Source organism: Erpetoichthys calabaricus, chromosome 7 (assembly GCF_900747795.2).
Source record: "Erpetoichthys calabaricus chromosome 7, fErpCal1.3, whole genome shotgun sequence".
NCBI classification, from domain to species: Eukaryota; Metazoa; Chordata; class Cladistia; order Polypteriformes; family Polypteridae; genus Erpetoichthys; species Erpetoichthys calabaricus.
This window is the reverse complement of record NC_041400.2, coordinates 174,751,221-174,774,065: the sequence shown is the minus strand read 5'-3', so window position 1 is coordinate 174,774,065 and position 22,845 is coordinate 174,751,221. Positions and strand designations below refer to the sequence as shown.

Genomic DNA, 22,845 nt, shown 5'->3' with positions numbered 1-22,845 from the left:
CATCGGATTATAAGCAGACACCAGAAGTACCCCCGATATCCGGGTTAAACAGGACCACCCTGCCTCACTTCAAGAGAGTCAAAGTCGGGAAGCAGAGGACAACACTTACAAGAGAAATAGGAGTTGGGAGAAGAAGAGAGAAAAGGAAGGATTCACCATCCATTTACGTTATGTATTGTTCAGAAGGTGTTTGGAAGAATAAAATCCATTACTTGAACCAGTGACTGTGTGTGCGTGTCAGTTGTGTCTGGGGTTTGGGGCTCGATAACACCCCTGTTTTCCTCAACAGTCATTACTGACACCTGTGATGTACTACAATATGACTTAGGTTGGGATTACACTTAGAATCAACCTGCCTAAAGAAACAGGGTGGTTCACCAATACAAGAAAAGTGTGATGCCTGGTTGGGAAGTTAATAATGACTTATAATGTGCCAAAAATTATGTTTTTTCCATAGTTTCAAAGTTTGTGCCATATTGCTGGTATTAAAAGCACATCTGATCTTTCAACCATGTTAACACTGTCAAAGCAGAATGTCAAACTGACAATGATAAAAAAATTAAGCAGAACACCCCATAGAATACAAAACCACTAAACATATCCTCCAAAAATGTCACCAAAATTAGTTAACAACATTACAGACACAGTCACTGATGCATACAATAATTCATGAAAACAGAATTGGAAAATGTTCTTTTTTGAATAGAGAGGCTACTCTCATCTTGGTCTGTCTGACGTCTGTATATTTAATCTGAAGCAGTCTTTTGCAGGATTTATTCATGGGTGAAGTGAGCTTTCTAGCTAGTGACCATATTAACGCAGCACAAGAGTGCTCTTTACAGTTCATGAATTTATTGGTCCTACCATGACAATGATGTTTGATTAGACTTGCACTTGCACTGATGAACTTAGCAAGAAACACAGGGCAAAATCATAACTAATACCAAGCCTGCATAAGTTACCATAGTAAGAAATCAGTTACATCTAAAATGTGGTACAAATAAAGGTTTTTATGTTATAAACCCCTACATTGGAATATCTTGTCACCTTAACACTGCATAGTGCAGACTCGACCCTTTATGCAACCCTAGGCAAAGCTGTAAACAGAATACAAATTTAAACAGTGAATAATAATAGTAATAATGATACTAATAATTAAAACTAATAACTAATTAAAAATAAAAAGTGCTGAAATTCAAAACGACTTTATTCTTGACTTTGTGTTTGAGAACTTACAATTTCTTTTAAATCCATTATTTGGGCTGGTTCAGTCTCCACTGATGAGATTTCTGAGAATTATATGAATTATAAAGGGCACACATACACACATACATTGTATATATCGTGGCGGACGGCTGGCAGCTTATCCCGGCTGGGACACCCCTGAAATGGAAGGATGGGGGAAAGCAGTTTTTCAGGACACTGCCTCCCCCAAAATGCTAGATGGCAGGTCCCCTAGAGTGTAGCGGTGCCCCAGACTCCCGCAGGGCATCCTAGGACTTGGAGTCCAGTTTCTCAGCCCTGTTGGGTGTCGTGGTTGCTGACAGGGGGAGCTGTGAAAGGACCTAGGGAGTCATGCTTCCCTTGCAGCCCGGAAGTGCTTGGAAGTCATGAGGACAGAAGCCCCACAGTACTTCCGGGCTGATTAAAGAGTTGGGATTCTCCATCTGACCCGGAAGTGCTGGCAAGTCACGTGGGCAGAAGAGCAGGAGCACTTCCGGGTCAAGGACTATAAAAAGGACTACTGGAGACCCAGCAAGTGAGCTGGAGTTGGAAGGGAGTGTGACAGAACTTACTGGGAGGTGGAGGAGAGTATTGCATTGATTTATTGATTATTTATTGTATTTATGGTGGATGTGGTGCTTGAAAGGCACTGTGAATAAGAAAAAAGAATAAAAAGAACTTCTTCATGCTTTTATCCTGTGTCTGCGTATCTGTCTGTTGGGTCTAATGGGACGACAGCGACCCCTGGTGTTCACAATATATATAAGGGTGGTCCAAAAAAAAAGTAAGTTCTCCACAAGGCTAGTTGCATTCTTTACAAAATGTACAACAAAGACACACAAGTTAAATAAAAAAAAAGAGTTCACTCCATTTGGCAGTCTTTGTGTCATGTAAACTGTTCCACAGTTGTATGTCTACAACATTCGTTTTTAGTGAAGCTAGACATTATTTTGTGGTTTATTATAACTAATCAAACAATAAATAATTTCTGTTATTTGTCCATTGTTTGTATGTCATTATACTTTTTTATTCCACTTTCATCTCTGTCACTCATTACTGTCATGTATAATGACAGTTCATAATATTAGTTGAAGATTGGGCCATTTGCTCACTGTTCTGGTGGTGTCTTGAGAAGCAAGTGAGACCTTTCTTTGTCTTTTACCATAGGGACATCAAAGAAGGATGTTGTTCTTAATGTTAACTGATCCTCCAACTTCAACTGTTCAAATTCACTTGTCAGCTTCTCATATAATGTAAATTTCCTTTGTTTCTGCTGAGACTCAGTCATCAAAAAAGGCTAAAATAGACACTTCTACTTACTACTGGAATTCTCTTGAAACTGTTACTTAATGGTAGAATGCTCTGGGAATTCTACTTTAGTACTAATTCTCTGTTTCATTTTTTATATTGTTTACTAATCACTTCGCCAGCTACAGTATGAGCCCCATGCAAGAGTACATATGTATTGTGGACACCAGAGGGTTACTCCAGCTCCCCAAACACTTAACACAAGTAAGCTTGCACACAAATTAAAAGACAAGAGTCTTTATTGTGGGATGCTCTTCCTCAAGTAAGCATTTCCCACGCTGCCACCACCACACAATACAGCACACAGTTACAATAAAGCACCGTTCTTCTTCTCTATGTCACTGCCTCCTCTACTCCTCCTCGCAAATTTTGTCCACCTTCTCCCGACTCTGGCTCCTAGAACTGAGGCAGGCAGCTCCTTTCATCTACTACCTGGAAGTAATTCCAGTGTTCTGCACACGTGGTCCAAAAGCAGTTCCAGGTGAGGTGGAAGCCCCATGAAGTAGGCCTTGCCAGTGCCTGCAGCACTCCTGGCATCACTGGAACCCGGGGGGGGGGGGGTTTGTTTGCCATCTAGCTATCTGGGGGAGATAATGCCCTGTGCATGAAAATGTTCAGAATGGACAAACCTCTAAATGTTTCACAATCAGGCCAAAATTTCACAGGTAAGTGAGTTATCCCAAATGGACAAAAAGAAGCTTTTGTGGAGAAATGATTCTACAACCTTGTAGTTATCAAAGTTAATGAAGGGTCAAAAATCAATATAAATGTTGGGGCAGTATGGATTCTTTAGTTAATACATATGATCTTTTACAAATTATTACAAGTGTATATTAAAATGAAGTGGTAGCAATGAATTATTAAAACATAACAAAAAGAACTAAAGGTAATTCAAGGGTTAACTAAATAAAGTCTAAAGCTTGAGCATGTGAGGTCCGTCTCACCTTTGAGAAACCAGCACCCCTCTAGAAAGTGAGGATAAACTAATGGGAAAGCCAGAACACCTCTCCTATAAAGTGGCACTAAGATAAATAGGAGAGTCTACAAAACACCCCAATCAACAAGGCGGCATTCAGATAAGTTGACAGGAGTCAGGAAATACTGGTGACGCTAGTTGATTGGATGGAATAATAAAGTTCTGCATATTAAGAGTCAGATGACGTCATGTATTAGATGAAGTAATTGTAAAGAAAAGTATAATGAACTGTACTATTGATTGCTCACTTCATTAGCCTGAGACATGATCAGTGTAAATCAAGAAACAGTCTGCTTTCTCATCTGAGCTTCGTGACTGCCTTTTTTGAAGATAGAGGAAAGTTTTTTCGACAACTCTGCCAAACCAACTTTCCCTGTTTACTTATTAATTGATAATAAAACTCGATGGCACGAATACAAACAAAAATGTTGCTCTCTGATGTTCTAACAAATAAATTTCTGCCTATCAAGGCTTCTTTATAAGTGGCGTTCTGGACTTGAAGGAACTCTGTCTCTGCTACTCTCTGGTCAACGAGTGATGCATCCTTCCAGGTGGCTGGACTTTAATGGTCCTGGGACCGGATGGGGCAGAGTCAATTACCCTCACTGGGCAGTTTCTCAGCACTGTGGAGGCAAAGGAAGACAATACAGTTAGCTGTACCACCTCCTCTCAGCCTGATGTTGTATTACATACCTGGGAGGAACCTGGAATGTGACCATCTGACACGCATGGATGACAATATATATTGTCATGCATGTGCTCATGGGAAACAGCTTGAAGGCTTGAATGACAGCAATTCTCCACTGAGACAGGAGGTGGCACTATGTACTAACAACCTCTCTTCTTCCCCTTTTGTAAAAAAGGATGATTGATCCCTGACATCACATCAGGAGTTGATCACCTGGACCAGCCTCTTCCTCCCAGAATGCCTTAAGTATGGAAGAGCCACTATCACAAATAGCCTTAGGCAGAAGTCGGGACAACTCGATTTAGCATTATAACATGCACTGTCTTTATATTTATTATTGAGAATTATACAGGGTTGGCTGCAAGGTGCCCGAAAACTCCAACCTTGTCCTGTGGTAACTTTTACTATCTTATACATAAATGTATAAATAATCTATGCGTGGAAATGTGTGTGTGTGTCTGTCTCTCTGGCCTGGAAGTGAGAGGTGGAGTCGGGGTAAGGGCTCCACCTCCGAGGATGCACAAGAGAGGCCAGCATGTCGGCAAAACGAAACCCCAAAGAAAGAGTCACTAGCTTAGCCACTAATACAGAAGCGATGTGAGCACGTTGGCAAAACGATATCCCTTTTACTTTTCCTCCCGCTGCTAATACACAAGCGAGGCAAGCACATCAGCAAACTGAAACCTCCTAGGAGAGAGATGCCCAGAGTAGTTCCTTTTAATAACCTCACATCTCTACAGTTCAATTTTGTTTCTGACAATTTCAATAGTTTCTAGGACCCTGTGCTTGAACCCTCCGATCAAACGCCAGACACCAGGTAAAAGTCCAAATTTGATATTTATTAGGATTATAACGTGCACAAAGCACCCTCCTTTCCACAATACTCATAAACAATCACAATAATACAATAAATCAATCCTCCACTCTCCCAGACGTGTTGCCACCCTTCCACCCAGCTCAGTTCGACGTCTGGGATCTCCCATAGTCCTTTTATAGTCCTTGACACGGAAGTGTTTCGCTCTCTTTGCCCATGTGACTTGGAACACTTCCGTGTCAGATAAAAACTCTCCTTCTTCATCCCGGAAGGACGTCATTCCTCCTGTTGTTGTGACTAAGACGTACTTCCGGGTTATAGGGCACGTAAGAGTCTCTGGGCCTCCCTGCAGCATCCTCTAGCGGCCCCCATGGTATCCAGCAGGGCTGTGGATAAAAACTCCATTGTTCAGGACACCCTGATGGCCTTTGGGGCACCTTCATGTTGCAGGGAGAGCTCCACCTGGCGGTCTGGGGTATTGGCCGGGATGAACGGCCGGCCATATATTACAATATATATATATATATGTATTCATGTATAAAACCCACAAATGACTGCTACATTGTTTGATTTCGTATAATTTTCTCAAATTATTCAAGTTAGTAGTAACATATAATAACAGTTGTTATGGTCTGGCTTATGCATTTCATTTTTTCCAACCAGTTCAGCGATCAGGCAGAAATCCAGCCTTGGAGTGTGTTTAATCTTTAAGACCACTGGTAAAGGGACTTGTGTAGCTCATCAGATGTTAACACCCAACATTGCAAGTGTGCGAAAATTAGATAAAACAATATAATAGGATTAAATGGAGTCACACAGTTGAATGAGTCAGAGTGTTCTCTCTTGTTTAATAAAAATGCCACCACTCCCCAAATTTTGTGACCCTAGGCAACCACCCCCTTTTTGATTTACTGCGTACTTTAAACAGTGGAACCGGAATATCAAGTGAAATGCATTTCAGGGCTGAAACACTATAATGTGTTTCCTATTACATTTGTCAATAAATAGTTTATTTGTTATAGTTTTATTGATTTTATAATAAAGTGCACATTTTTAGAATGTTTGGAGCATTTTATTGCAAAACCACTGTAAGGTTTATGTAGGTTTAGGGCTCCATTTTAATTACTTTTGGCAGATTGGGTGGCTGTGGGCTAAAAATAGTCCATAGATTATCAGGTAAGGTGACCAGAACTGTATTAATTGTTTATTTCACCCAATATATGAAAAGAGACAATGGCAGAATAGTGGAAAGTATACCCAGAATTGAACTGGCACTCCTACTGGGTTTGGTTTCTCCCTTATGCAGAGCATTCCTTGGATGAGCTGTGGTTTCTCGTGCCCTCATACAATTGGATTACATGGTTTTCCTTACAAGAGAGATGAACAGATTTGCACTGGATTTAATTAAAAGATGCATTTTTAAAAGGAACATTGAAAGTGCACCATTACTGTGTTACCAAACTAATATTTCAAATTCACTTGATATTTCAACACTACCATTATACTGTAAATAAGGCAACCTAAATTTTCCTCCCAGCATATCTTCTGCCATCTTTTGCAGTTCTTGTTTTTGCACTGACATGAATTAGGAGGTGTGCACACAAAGGTTGCAATTACCAGACTCATTTTTTTCAATTTTGTCAACTTAAGACTGTTTAATAAATTTCTTTTCAATTTGACTGTCATTTTAATACAAAATAAGATTTATTCTAACATTAATGTTTTCATCAATGACGTCCAATAAAATTACCAAGAGAGAAACTGCTGTAGAATTATTGTAGAGTAGGGGTAGTCAATTATGATTTAAGGAGGTCCAGAGAGAGAAAATTTCCTCATGTACAGGTCCACAGCATCATCATGTTTAAGTTGCATTATAATTTAATTATACATTACAATTAATTTATATATATTGAAGTAGCATTGCCATTGTATCAACATCTGCACAGTGTGAAGTCAATGACTCAAATCAAACGGAGAAAGCTATAATTTAATGCCATTTCAACAATATTTATTTTTAGTGCAACTCTGGACTCTGGAGGGCTACACACAATAATAAATAAGAAATAAAATAAGAAAAAATAAATAACAAAAGTAAATGCAAGGTAAATTTGACATTCAACTGAGAATTATAAATAATAAGTACTTTAATAATAATAATAATAATAATAACAAGTTTTAACATTTCAACAAAAAAAAGACTTGGACTCACATGAGTTTTTAATATGTGCACAACTGAACAGGCTTAACCAGTTTCACAGTAAATCTGAAGATCTTTAAATAACCGAACGTATCTTCCCCTCTTTCTTTCCCTCATATCTCACTGCCTACTTTCTCTTGTTCAGTGAGAGAATTGAGCTCTTGCTTGGTCTGTCAGGATTTTAAATCTGGGCTGGAATGGTGTTAGTGCCATCCTCATGCATGTATGAAGATTGTCATTACTGAATGTTTTTTTGTGACGTCCCAAAATCCACACATCTCTGAGGGAACACTCGTCAGCGAGTTGTTGGCCAGTAAATGAATGTGTTAAAATCCTCGTTAGTTGGCTTTAAGATTGCTTATTTTCTGTAGCCTAACTGTCAAATTTAGTGGGTAACTTTTCTCAAATGTAATTTTGTGCTTAGTTTCATTGTGGTGTTTTACATTCCCACTTTTAACCACAGCCACCGTCTCAGAGCAGATGAGCCAAAGCGGTTTCGAGATTCACACGTGAAGTATGAACATAAATGCCTCGGTCCATTCCGGATTAAAAGCCTGGTTTTCGGTCAAGCTTACACCATTTAGCTTAAGCCACGCCACATTGACTCACTATTTCGCCGCTTTTCTCTCTCTTGTCTTCTCACTTCTTTATATTTTTCTCTCCATGTCACTGCCGCTGCCACAAGAGTGCAGGTTTTCCACGCCTCTATTCAGTGAAGGTCGGCCCTACTCTGCCTGCGATTGGCTAACATTCTTGAATTCACTTTGACTAATCTCAGTCTTCACGCTTAAACCCAACCAACTCGAACCCACAAAGGCAAGAAGTAGTGGCCAATCAGAGACACGTAGACAGTCCCTTTCACTGAGTAGCGGTATAGAAACACTGTCAGAAAAGGCAGTCACCAAAACTAAATAAAACTCAATGATATGTCTGTTCCGGGTCTGGGTCTGGACAGAACAGAGTCTGGGTCCGGACCTGGACCTCGGTCCGCCTATTAGTGACCTGTGTTGTAGAGTTTTGACTGCTTATTTTGTACTATCTACATTTCAATGTAATTCTTATTTTATGAAAGGTAAAACGTCTTCAGAAAGTATTCAGACCGCTTCATGTTTTATAAATGTTATGTGGCAGCCTTATGCTAAAATCATTAAAATTAATTTTTTCCTTCATCAAGCAACACTTAATACTCCAGGGGGGTATTTTTCGTACGTTGCTTAAATCATCCGAGATCAGGTGCCTCATCTTGGATAAGTTAATGCCGGTGACACTCATCCGGGATAGGTCGGTTTTTCAAACACAGCCATGTATTAGATTAGTCAAGCTGGATCTAATCATAAGAGATGAATGCGCACGCCCGCGCTGAGTGAAAAGCCCATATATATTGAGTCTAGAAAACATGATCAGCAAGTCTTTGATAGGTTGTAACAAAATGACGAAAGAAAAGGCGCATTTTTTATTTTCACACACGCGGCACAAGACCTTTTATTCGAAGGACATGAAGAATTTCAAGATTTAATATGCACAAGGAGTAACACTGCAAAAACAGTCCAGACCAGAAAAGACGGCTGGCAAAAAGTGGCCGACAAATTAAATGCTAAGTAGTGTGCATTGTACTTACTGAAAGCAGTGTTTCATTTCCTATGTGTCAGATTAATTATTATTTAATATGTCATAATTCCATATCAAACGTGAGCACAAGGAGAACATGGGAACAGGTTAAAGTGAAGTACAAGAATATAATATTGGTATATAACTATTTAAAGAATTGTTGACATAAATAATCATATATAATATAAAAAACATTAATTCTAAAGCTAATAAGAAGGCAGACAAGCAAAAAACAGGTGGAGGTCCACGTGGTCCAGATCTAACCCGTGCAGAAGAGTTGGCTATCCAGCAAAATGCCCATTCCAGGGCAAAGCTCCTCCTCAGAACCAGTGGCAGGATGCAGTGGTAACTTAATTTCAGGTAAAGGATGGTCATTGCATATATTTGTCATCAATGTGTGGCATAGGTATGTTCCATATAGCCCTCTTTTGTTGGGTCAGTTGCAGGGAATGTCATATCCCTAGAACCTGTGTCTGACCAGCGAGATATTGACGAAGGTCAAATATTTGATGAAGACACTGTGTCTGATTATTCGGATCTGTGTACAGTCCAGTGCCCCAATCACATTTGGAAATCCTGGGTAATGAGAATGTTAGACTGATTGTGAGATTCTTCATGGAACTGTGGGTGTTTTTGCCTGTGTGTTGCCTACCTGCAATGACATGAAACACCTCTTTTATTGTCTGCACACGCAGGTGTCCAGGAAACACAATGAAAACCCAAAGGAAATATTTCAGAGCCAAACAGACTTTACGAATTGCCTGCAAACTGCACTTTTACATAGATTTTCCTCATGGCCTACAGTACAGGTGCTGGTCATAAAATTAGAATATCATGACAAAGTTGATTTATTTCAGTAATTCCATTCAAAAAGTGAAACTTGTATATTAGATTCATTCATTACACACAGACTGATGTATTTCAAATGCTTATTTCTTTTAATTTTGATGATTATAACTGACAACTAATGAAAGCCCCAAAATCAGTATCTCGGAAAATTAGAATATTGCGAAAAGGTTCAATATTGAAGACACCTGGTGCCACACTCTAATCAGCTAATTAACTCAAAACACCTGCAAAAGCCTTTAAATGGTCTCTCAGTCTAGTTCTGTAGGCTACACAATCATGGGGAAGACTGCTGACTTGACAGTTGTCCAAAAGACGACCATTGACACCTTGCACAAGGAGGGCAAGACACAAAAGGTCATTGCTAAAGAGGCCAGCTGTTCACAGAGCTCTGTGTCCAAGCACATTAATAGAGAGGTGAAGGGAAGGACAAGATGTGGTAGAAAAAAGTGTACAAGCAATAGGGATAACCGCACCCTGGAGAGGATTGTGAAACAAAACCCATTCAAAAATGTGGGGGAGATCCACAAAGAGTTGACTACAGCTGGAGTCAGTGCTTCAAGAACCACCACGCACAGACGTATGCAAGACATGGGTTTCAGCTGTCGCATTCCTTGTGTCAAGCCACTCTTGAACAAGAGACAGCGTCAGAAGCGTCTCGCCTTTGGACTGCTGCTGAGTGATCCAAAGTTATGTTCTCTGATGAAAGTAAATGTTGCATTTCCTTTGAATATCAAGGTCCCAGAGTCTGGGGGAAGAGAGGAGAGGCACAGAATCCACGTTGCGTGAGGTCCAGTGTAAAGTTTCCACAGTCAGTGATGGTTTGGGGTGCCATGTCATCTGCTGGTGTTGGTCCATTGTGTTTTCTGAGGTCCAAGGTCAACGCAGCCGTGTACCAGGAAGTTTTAGAGCACTTCATGCTTCCTGCTGCTGATGAACATTATAGAGATGCAGATTTCAATTTCCAACAGGACCTGGCACCTGCACACAGTGCCAAAGCTACCAGTACCTGGTTTAAGGACCATGGTATCCCTGTTCTTGATTGGCCAGCAAACTCGCCTGACCTTAACCCCATAGAAAATCTATGGGGTATTGTGAAGAGGAAGATGCAATACGCCAGACCCAACAATTCAGAAGAGCTGAAGGCCACTATCAGAGCAACATGGGCTCTCATAACACCTGAGCAGTGCCACAGACTGATCGACTCCATGCCACGCCGCATTGCTGCCGTAATCCAGGCCAAAGGAGCCCCAACTAAATATTGAGTGCTGTACATGCTCATACTTTTCATGTTCATACCTTTCAGTTGGCCAATATTTCTAAAAATCCTTTTTTTGCATTGGTCTTAATTGATATTCTAATTTTCTGAGATACTGAATTTGGGACTTTCATTAGTTGTCAGTTATAATCATCAAAATTAAAAGAAATAAACATTTGAAATACATCAGTCTGTGTGTAATGAATGAATCTAATATACAAGTTTCACTTTTTGAATGGAATTACTGAAATAAATCAACTTTCAACTGATATTCTAATTTTATGACCAGCACCTGTATATAAAAAAAGTGCAGCTTGCAAAAAACCTCAAAGCAATGCATACTGTCTGTGTGGTTGTGAGAGCCCGACTTCGCCGAGTTTGACTTCTAATATAAGGTGCTAATAAATCTTTGAGGTACAATATTCCCCCTTGGCTATAGTGGTATTTTTCGAAAAGAATTTCTTCCGGGAGCAATAAAGGATCTTGCCGATCGCGCAAAACCCTCTCTATATGAAATTCTCTTCTTATAATTTGCGCACCGATATCAATTGGTCGCTCATTCATGAACGGTGAAGCCATGACTGAATGAATTTCATGCATTGACACTGATTAAGTGTGTGAGCTAATCCTTGTTTACATAGAACACACCTGCTCCGAGCAGGTTTGAGGATGTGGACATGTTGCTATGACAACACATCCAGCAAGAGTTTCGAAAAACCGACAGATCCAGGATCAGGCCAAATCGTCAACAATTACATCCGGCTAAACGAGTAATCCACGTACAAAAAATACCCCCCTGGGCTCCGGCTTGGCCACTCTTTTGTTGTGATTGCTTTCTTCTTAGGGTCCTAGTCCTGTTGGAAGGTGAGCCATCGGCCCAGCCTGAGGTCCAGTGCACTCTGGAGCAGGTTTTCATTAAGATATCTCTTTACTTTGTTCCATTCAGCTTTAACTCAACCCTGAATAGTCTCCCAGTCCCTGCTGCTGCTGCTGAAAAACAACCCCACATAATGTTGCTGACACCTCCATTCTTCACTGTTGAAATGGAACTGTACAGATGATAAGTGATGTCTGGTTTTCTCCAGACATGATGCTAATCTTGATTTCATGAAACCCAAGAATTTTGTTTCTCACACTCTGAGAGTTCTTTAGGTGGCCTTTTGCAAACATTAAATGGGTTGTTTGGCCACTCAATCAAGTCTAAATTAATGGAGTGTTGCAAAGGTGGTTGTCCTGGAAGTTTCTCCACTCTCCACACAGGTTCTCTAGAACTTAGCCAGAGTGGCTATCTGCTGCTTGGTCATGTCTCTTACTAAAGTTGCATTTTTTTCCAAATTTCTTGCATGTAAGAATCATGGAGGCCACTGTCCTCTTGGGAACCTTCAATGCTGCAGATTAGTGAAGTGCTACAGTGGTGCTCGTCCTTCTGGAGGTTTCTCCACTCTCCACAAAGGTTCTCTAGAGCCTTTCCATAGTCACCACTAAAGCTCTTCTCCCCCAATTGATCAGCTCCAGGATGAGTCCTGAGTTTTCCAAATTTCTTTCATGTACAAATTACAGAGGTCACTGTGTTCTTAGGAACTGTCAAGGCTGCAGGAATTTTCTGTACCTTTCTTCAGATCTGTGCCTTGTCACAATGATATCTCTAAGCTCTGCAGAAGATTCTTTCAGTCTCATGAATTGCTTATTGATCTGACACACATTGTCAATTATGGGACCTTCTCTAGACAGGTATGTGCCTTTCCTAATCATGTGCAATCAATTGAATTGACCACAAGGGGATTCCAAACATGGTGTGGAAACATCTCAACAATGATAAATAGATTGGGAATAACCTGAGCTAAATTTCAAGTGTCATATGAAAAGGTCTGACTACCTTGGTAAATGTGATATTTCAGTTTTGTATTTATAATTAATCTGCAAAAAATTCTACAATCCTGTTTTTGCTTGGTCATTTTGGAGCACTGAGTGTGCCTAATCTGGGAAAAATGAATCTAAACGATTTTAACATAAGTCCATAACACACTGTTAAAAATGTGAAGGGGTCTGAACACTTCTTGAAGGTACTATATGTGCTCACTTTTTTTGGCACTCAGCAACGGAAAAGCACTGCTTCAGCATTCCTTCCATCCCAGCCTATTTAGTTTTGCACTCCATTTTTCTCTCTTGTCTCATTTATCTGCTCATTCTTGCTCATACAGTTTTTCAGACATACATAAATTATCTGTATTTTAATCTTATATTTTGACAGTACACCACAAAACGCCCCAAGGTAACACTGCTCTCTGACATAATCTCTGTCTTTTAATCTCTTACATAATTAGTATACTGGTAGTATTATGATTATTCCGGTACTCTGTCTAAATGGAGTAGTTAGTTCTTAACTTTATTATTAATACCATTCAGTCTATTGAAGAAGCTCATAGGGTATGGTGTTCCAGAAGTTTTCATTCTTACAGATAAAGTGACAAAATACTAAAAGGTGTCAGAGGCACATCTGTCACTATTGTCAGGGGTGACACACCTAGTGGGTGTTGTGGGAGTTATTGAAAGCAGAGTGAAATTACTTAGAAGCACCCATAAGTTAATTTATGGCATCCAGGTGAAAGATGAGGAAGTGTTTAAGAGAAGCAAAATGTCACCATCGTGTGCAGCTTTTGGTACATGCCCAGCACAGGAAAAACTGACCTTCTGGACACAGAACTTGAGAAGCACCTGGAAATTGAATTTCATCTGCTTACAGCAGAGGTCTGTGTGTTATGACATAGCCTAGGAAACCTATGAACACACAGGATTACCTGCTCCTTCAACTTAACTTGCAACAGAAATCAAAAGACTTTAAATCTGATCATAAATTATAGTTTTAATAAATCAATTAAATAATAAGCTAGAAATTAAACTTGTATTGCCACAGTGTGCATGACTAACAACAGGTCAGTCCTACGCGGTGAGGAGAAGTAGCCAAAAACTACAACTCTTCTGCACAGTGCTTTTGTTTTCTCCACCTCACCACCAGATGAGGAAAAGACCCCTGATCTTTCAAACCCACAATATTGTAAAATGCAATTATTTTATGTACCCTACTAGCATGTGTAATTTCTGTCATCACTGTTATTTTTGAATATTTAATAAACAAAAATGTCTGTCTTTGATAAACAAAATAAGCAAAAATGAAAAAGTTCTTCACATGACCCTACTCAGGATATGCAGGTTTGAAAATGGAGAGATGGATAAAAAAATCTCATTCAAAAAACCTAATTATACAAAAAAATTTGGATGTGAGCATTTCTTCTATAAAATTTCAGTAATTATTTACCACTCTGATGCTGATCTTTCTGATCATAAAATATGTCATTATGATAGCATCTGACGAGAAGAATTCATAATTAATTGCAGAATTATGGTATTTGAGGGATCCACTAGTGTACTTCTTTCTCTTGCACGATTTGACTCAAAAACTAATCAGCACATTATCATTTCATAACAGGCGTAAGTTTTGAGTTTGGTATTTTTCCATCCAGCCATTTTAGCTCTAGACCGTCCTCAAGAAACTGACACACAGACACACACGCAGACAAACAGACACACACCCATCATTGAGATACTGATAATTTGGTATCAGGGGACCCTAAAATGTTGTGATCCATCTAAATCGTGGATCTAAAGCTTTTTCTTCCCGCCATACACAATGGGTAATGGTGGGGGGGGGGGGTTGGTGCAAAGCAAAAATGAATATACAGAAAGAAGATTTATGAGGATGAAGAAGTATGAGGGAAACAGCATCTAATATCTAATTTGTGGACATGACAACAATCTCCCCCTGGATGTCAACAAAACAAAGTAAGACATTGTTGACTTCAAGAAGAACAAAGAAACCAGGGGCCACCAGGGGGTGCTCCAACTCCTCAAACACCCAGGACAAATAGATTTGGATACAAGTTACCATAATCAATGGCTTTTTTTCAGTGTGAAACTCTTCAAGGAAGAGTTTCCCACAGTACCAAGCACAATACAAAGCACACAGCAATTCTTTGTCTCTTCTACTCTTTCTTTCTTAATCTCTCTCTGCCTCCTCTTCCCTCTCTTTCTTAATCTCTCTGCCTCCTCTGTTTCTCTCCGCAAGCTTTATCCACCTCCTCCCAACTTTAGCCCCAGAGTTGTGGCAGGCAGTTCCTTTTATGTTACTCCCAGAAGCACTCCTGGTGTTCCAAAGCTGTGGTTCAAAAATACTTCTGGATGAGGTGAGAGCTCGACAAAGTAGGGCTCCCCCAGACCCTGCAGAACCCCTTGATGGTTGAGTCAAAGAACTCCAGTTCCTATGATGCCCTGTGGGAATCTGAGGCACTGCCTCAACCCACGGGGGTTGCCATCTAGCGACCCGGGGCAAACAATGCCCTGTGCATGCAGTCTCTCCATGTCCTTCATGTAAACAGCTCCCCCATCCAGATAGTTATCAAATCGATTCCAGTACATACAGAAATGTACTGACAGTACTCCATCATTATACACAGAACTGAGATATGGTGTCCCGCAGGGCTCAGTACTGGGACCTTTACTGTTTTCATTTTACATGCTTCCACTGGGATCTATCTTTAGAAAAGATAAAACTAGTTAGTTGTGTTAGTGAATTAAAGGAATGGATGGATGAGAACTACTTGTCTTTAAACACTGATAAAACAGAGATGTTAATTATTGGAGGGAATGACGCTGATCGCAACAATATTTTGTCATCATTTAACTCAGGTGGAATCACTATTAATTTTACTGAATCAGCCCGCAATCTAGGAGTTATCTTTGACTCTAAGATGTCATTTAAAGCGCATGTTACAAAACTGCCTAAATCATGTTTCTTCCATTTTAAAAATGTTGGGAAATTAAGGCATTTTCTAAATAAACATGATTCTGATAAATAAATTTATGCATTTACTTCTAGTAGCATTGACTACCACAATTCGATGTTCACTGGATGTTCAAACTGTTCTTTATACAGCTTCCAGTTAATCCAAAATGCTGCTGCAAGAATTATTACAAGAACAAGAAAATATGAACACATACTGTAACTCCAGTTCTTAAATCCTTACACTGGCTCCAGGTTAAGTTTAGGGCAGATTTCAAAATCCTCTGTTTAACATATAAAGCCGTAAATGGCCAAGGTCCGGCTTATTTATCTGATTTTGTCATGATTTACAAACCAGAACACACATTAAGATATGGTTCCAAGGATTAATAAAGTAACAGTGGGATGTTGAGCTTTTAGTTACTTGGGCCCCTAAACTGTGGAATGGTCTGCCTGCTACTATAAGAGATGCCCCTTCGATCTCAGCTTTCACATTCTGACAGAAGACTCACTACTTCAGTTTAGCATACCCTGACTAGAGCTGCTGATTAACTGTACAGACTGCATCTCTATTGTTAGTCATTAGCACTTAAACATACGTAATATGATAGTTATAATTTGTTACTAACCCTCACCTATTCTGTTTCTTTTCTTTGTACTTAAATGTGGCACTTGGTTCCACTGCCTGACTGCCAAGTTGATTTGCCTGCCTAAGTTAAAGTTATCTCTGATGTAGGATTGCAGGAATCGTCGGGTAGAAGGGTCCTTTCATTGGATTGGCTGCCCCAGCACTGACTCAGCTGTGGAATGGCTAATAGGGGGAGGCAGCTTGATGGCTGAGGTCTCCAGGACTCTAAACAAATCCAAATCCAATTATGTGATATTATCTACTGTTAAATTCTGCTCTGTACTTGTAATATTTCTATTGCACTCTTATATTGTATTGAGGATTACTTGTGTTCTGTTCTGTGTATTGTATTGTATTGTATTTATCCCTGTTTTTGACACCCACTGCACGCCCAACCTACCTGGAAAGGAGTATCTCTTTGAACTGCCTTTCCCAAGGTTTCTTCCATTTTTTTCCCTACAAGTGTTTTTTTTGGGAGTTTTTCCTTGTCTTCTTAGAGAGTGAAGGCAAGGGGGCTGTCAAAAGGCAGGACCTGTTAAAGCACATTGCGGTTCTCCTTGAATGATTTTGGGCTATACAAAAATTAATTGTATTGTATTGTATTGTATTGTACAAGTTAGCAGCTTCACCTTCCTGGGTATCCAGATTACTGATGGCCTTTTGCGGTCTCTCAACACCACCTGCATCCTCAAAGAGCCTGTGCAAAGGTTTTTTTTCTTGAGGAGGATAAACAGCTTTGAGGTGGGAACCAAAGTCCTGGTGAACTTCTACCACTGTATTATTGAGAGCATCCAGACCAGAATCATCACAGTGTGGTTTATTTACCTGACTTGCTAGGATTGCAAGCTCCTCCACAGGACTTACATACTGCTTCTAAAATCATCAAGCCTGAACTTACACAGTTTCAAACCATGTCCTCCACCTGATGTCTGAGGGGTGCTGAATCCATTATCTCTGATGCCAGACATCTAGCTCATCCACTGTTTTCACGTCTACTGATATACCCTTCCGGAGACTCACTACACACTACACCCACCCAGGGCAAAAGGTCACTAAACTCTCAGTAACCTGATATTATCTGCCCTGTACTGTACCCACCCTCAAGATCAGAATGTACAGTATATGACAATAAAGATCTAATCTAATCAAATCTTATCTAATCTAATCTAATATAATGTAATCAACAACAGCATGTTATTGGCTGTTGTTCAAATGTCTTCATTCTTCAGATAGCAGGTGAGAAAAACACCAAGAATACTCTGGGACTCTCCCACAGCAGCTCTCTTTAAAACTATGCAAACATTGCCAATAACTGGCCAGAGTCAATCGAGCTAATGGTGGTTTACTGCACATGCCCAGCTGCAATATGTCTCAATTAAACTGGCTGGTTATAACCCAAGGAAGCAGCATGGCACAGGCATAGATGTATGTGCTCACCAACTTCAAATTGGGAATGACTGACTGCATCACTTTCTCCCACAAAGGTGCATTCACCCAAACTCTAATCTCCACTGCAGGTTTGGTTTACTAGCTGGCCTTTCAGAACCAGAAGATAATTTAACATGGTTTAAATCAGATCATTTAAGATGGGGCAAACCAGATGCATCTTCTGTTTAAGAGGTGCATCGGAATTACACAAGACACTCTCCTTCATCTACAAGAACAACACATCATTTGGCCTCTCTGTCTTTCCCTCTGTTTTTCTCTAGCAACCCCAGGGTGGCTGTACCTCTGAGACCTTGAAGTGCCAGATCCCCACCCGGTCATTTTCTTAATTAAAGTGGAACCCAGTCCATCTCATCCAAGTTAGGGATGATATTCTGACAGCCAGCAACCAGGTAAGCCGGTTATTTTCTATTACTCTTAAATGGGCTGTTTACAAAGGTCATTATGTGCCCCAAATTACTGTGTTGACATATAAAACATCACGGAAAATACATAAAATATATGAGCTTGTCTGACCTGATAAGTTTCTGGAACTACTTCTAAAGTACTTCAGCATTTACAATGTCAACAGTGTAATTATAATTTCTTTCATTCCTTAGTTAAATAAAACTATAACTAGTAACAATTACTAAAGGTAATACAAAATTTGAGTTTTAATTCATTCGTGGGTGTGCAAAATTCCCTACTTCATTCTCAAGCTGGGCAAGAAATGCCTAGTAGGACTATTGTGCATACATGACATTTTTGTTCATTCGTTTTAACGTACTGAAAGACTCGGCCTGCTTGTTTGTGTTTTCAGCTTAAAAGTTTGCTGCCACCTTTTCTAAGTGTGTGTTGTGCGTTACTGTGGTGTTTAATGTAGTTTAATATCACAGTGAATACTTCAACTTATATTAATGTTTAGTTGTTAGATCTACAAATGCACTATTACGGCCACACTTGCTGTTCATGAATGAATATGTTATTACATTTATTTACTATTAACCTTTAAGGAGCAATGCACAGTACTTTACTTTTCTCCAAGACACTAATATCAACTTGCTTTAAGTGTACATAAATGTATTAAGATATAAAGCATTTATTTTGTATACGAATGCTATTTTTGGCCTTAACGACATGCCTTTATTCCGAAAGTAAGGTAAGTGCCATCTAGTTGGCTTAAAGAATATGTTAAGTTTGAGGAACTGATGTTTGGCAATTGCAGTTGCTCTTCCTGCGTAATCTATAATGTTTCAGTTTGACATTTGATCATTTATATTTGTATATGTACTCCATCTGTACTTGTCTACTTATTGTATTTATTTATTTCTGTTTAGATACCACACACATATGGACATACATCTATTAAAGTACTTGATGACAGTCTGAAAATGGGTTCAAACTCCTCTCTGGTGTGCTGCCGTTCTTTCTAAGCAAAGAATTAGGCCAGCAGGTGTACAATCACCCAGTAAAGTACAACTGTCCCCCACAGCAGGGCAAGACATGATTCTCAAACAAGAATACCCACCTGAGGACAACTTGATAAGATGTTTGTAGTAAACAGCAGCAGATTTTGCAGCTAAAAAGGCTCTACCCACATACTCTTACAATTTCCTCAATGCTTGTGCATTTTAAATATTCAAGGGTTAACAATGTCCCATTTTAACTCTCATATTACAGAGGTACTGTAAAATATGCAAAGACAGAGAGAGTGAAAGAAAGTGAACAAAAGACTTGGTACTGAGAGAAAATAGAAAGTTAAAACGTGTGCTATCAATTCAGGAGCTGTGCTGCACAGGGTAATGGAAGCTTAATAATAAATTTGTATATTGTAATGAGTGAGGCAACATAAAAGACAGACACGCACACATAGGTCACTGCAAGTGTTTGGTAACACATGACTGAGAAGTGCTTTTGTGTCTGCTACGATATCTTTCTGTCATTTTGACTATTGCATCTCTATGGCATAACAGTAGTGAACAGAGTTTAGATAAGCATTGTGGTATAGATATTATACTGTACTGTGTGTTAAAATGCTACAGCTATATTCCAGTATGACATATTTGCATTTCCAATTAGACAGTAATGTTAACTTACTTTAGTTACTCATTTAGACATGCAGTCAGAAGATGGATGCTGTGCAACCTCATCCATGGTCCTACTAGAGTGGAATCAGTGTCATTATGCACATTTACTGATTTGGGTGTTTTAAGTATCAAAGTCTACATCTCCTGTGGCTCATCTCTTTTAATGACAGTCCTTTTCACTTCCTTTTAATAGGAACTGAAAAAACTGTTTAGTTTGAATGCATATTTTGCAATTCATATTATCACAAAGTATGACTCCCGCATTATTGTAGTACTGTGAACAACAGAGAACAGCACTTGTGACAACTTATTGCTCAATTTTTACCACAGATGTCTTTGAATGGAAATGTACAGTATAATATGATTTTATAGAAAAGGTTTTCCTTTGCTGCTGGTTATGTTTATTTTTAACACATTCAATGTGTTCTCAACACATACAATGCATATTTTATGTTTATCAGGGGTCTTTTTAAGAGATGTTTTGGTTGTATACAGTTTATCGCAATCCTAAGCTTACACTCCGTCGGACAACGTTAACAAGACCACCATTTGCTTTTTGCAGCTTCAAAATCACCACCCCTTCTTTAAGCACCGCCTTCATGTGACAGTGGCACGCCCATTTTTAAGCACAGTTCACTCACGGTTGTCTCCAGACGGTTGGCTCTACGAGACTAGTTGTCAGTTAAATGAGTTACTGCAGTGACACCTCTATGAAAGTAAAAAGCAATTAACAATCGTTTCAGAAGCATTTACATAAAATGCATAAAGCTCTGTAAGCTGTTAGGCATCAAGCAAATGAATATGTATTTATTATTTAGGTCACGTTTATTGTTTATTTTTAGCATTAAAAGAAAAAGGCTATGTATCTTACAAACAAATCTGTTTCCCATCTATTTCCATATTAGTTTACCTAATAACCCTGATTACTTTACACAAGGTTAGCTGTCCAGGGAAAATCTAGGATAGGCATATCCATAGTTCAAATAACCATCAAATGTTTAATAAACCAGTTACATTTGTACTAAAACTAGCTGTCCCCCACAGCTTCACCCGCATAGTAGTGAAACAGTACAAACTTTAAAAATCAATAAACAAACAGGTATCACTAGCCAAGTGGAGGCAAGATACGCTCCAAAATGTGGCCACAGGTACACCGATTCAAATGGATGCTGGCGTGTTAGTTATGAGGGCCCTGCCCGGCTCCCCACTCCTGATTTCACGCTTTCCCCTCCCCGCGGCCTGCAGTCTCTTTCTCAGATTAGCGCAAGTAAATCGCTCCTGCAAGCGAACTATGATACTTAGTGCGATGACAGAAGCCACAAAATCAACTGGAATGTTCAAGCAAATTATAGAAAAAAAACCGATTTAAATTCGTTAAGTAGTTCTCTCATGAAAAGCAGACAGATATATAGACAAACGTTGGATTTTTCATAAATATATATATATATACAGTATATATATATATATATATATATATATATATATATATATATATAGAGAGAGAGAGAGAGAGAGAGAGAGAGAGAGAGAGAGAGAGAGAAGTTTGGAATAGTCATGTTACAAAGCAAGGTTCCACAAAACTACAAAACAGACTTCACTTCAAAATATAGGCCCACCCTAAAACTCAAAAACAATGGTCCAAACCTATATATTTCAAAAGGGAGAGGGGAATTACAAAACTCCTTGTTATACCACTCAGAAGTATCCAAAGTGGCAAGACTGGACAGCAGCATAGACTAGGTCCACCTGATCTCACTGAACTGCCTACTGGCAATGAAGATTGTGAGCAACCACATGAGTGTGTTTTAAGATGCAGAAGATGGGAGTCAACATCTAAAAGTGGAGAAGCACCATTATCAAAAACCAGATGTCTAAACTGTAAACTAACTTTATAAACAAGATTTGCCAGGAGTTAACAAAAGGACAAGGTTACAGCTAGAGTCAAGAAATTAAAACTGTGAACCAAATCAAGAACTAGGATGCTATGAATTATTACAAAGACAACCAAACACTAAGAGCACAAGACTTACGTTGTTCAAGGTTTCAGTCCACAATATCTGACTAACAGCTTGAGTGTTATGACGAGTTTTATATCAGAGTTTTCGTGATGTGGTGTGTAGAGCCTCCTGGGAGGTAGCACTTTAGCACCTAGAAAACTATTAACAAACCACTGAAGCCACAAAATGGTGATGTGACACAACTTCAAATTAGACAACAAAAACATACATATTTTTCTTAAACTAAATAATTTATACCAAATACAAAGATGGTTATATTCCTTGTGGTTTAAGCTTAGAAATTATCCATAACAGATGAATGAACAAATGTATCGGAAGCAACAAAAAATTCACATGAGGTGTCCTGATTCTTAGTACTCCTGGCCCAAAAGAAATAAAAACAAACATCAGATTGTAAAGAAAAGTCTCAACAAAAATGTTCAAAATACAAAAACTTCAAAGCAAGAAAGGTAATCCAGAGTGAACAAACCAAAATCCTCAATCCAAAAACCAAAAGCAGAGTCAAGAAACAAACAATGATTATAACTAGAAGGTAAAATGCCAAAAAGGACTTGTGAAGGAAAGAATAAAAAAGAGTTAAAAAAACATGAAACGGTAAGCTAGCTAAATGTCTCAGCCCTGGTTTGAAGGCTCCAAGTTCATTATAAGCTGCAGAGTAAAAGTATATAACTACCAAATAAAAAACAAATACCGTATATACTCACGTATAAGTCAGGTCTTGAAACCCAAAAAATCTATCATAAAATCAGACCCTGACTTCAAAAATGCGACACTTAATCTTCTTGCCTCCTCAATCTCGCATCAGTTTCTCAGACGCATCGAATTTTATTGCAGTAGTGCAGTTACCAATTTATTTCGCTACTTCAACAACATTTAATTTAAAACCAGCTTCATATTTTCTTCTGATCGAACACTCTATCGTAGATAAGGG

The 22,845-nt window shown here is 39.1% G+C and overlaps 1 protein-coding gene across 7 annotated transcripts in view; it reads right to left on the bottom strand.

Moving 5' to 3' along the window:
- slc14a2 (solute carrier family 14 member 2) overlaps nucleotides 1–22,845 on the bottom strand; it is a 215,413-nt gene that overhangs the window by 21,815 nt on the left and 170,753 nt on the right. The gene's annotated exons all lie outside the window — the stretch shown is intronic.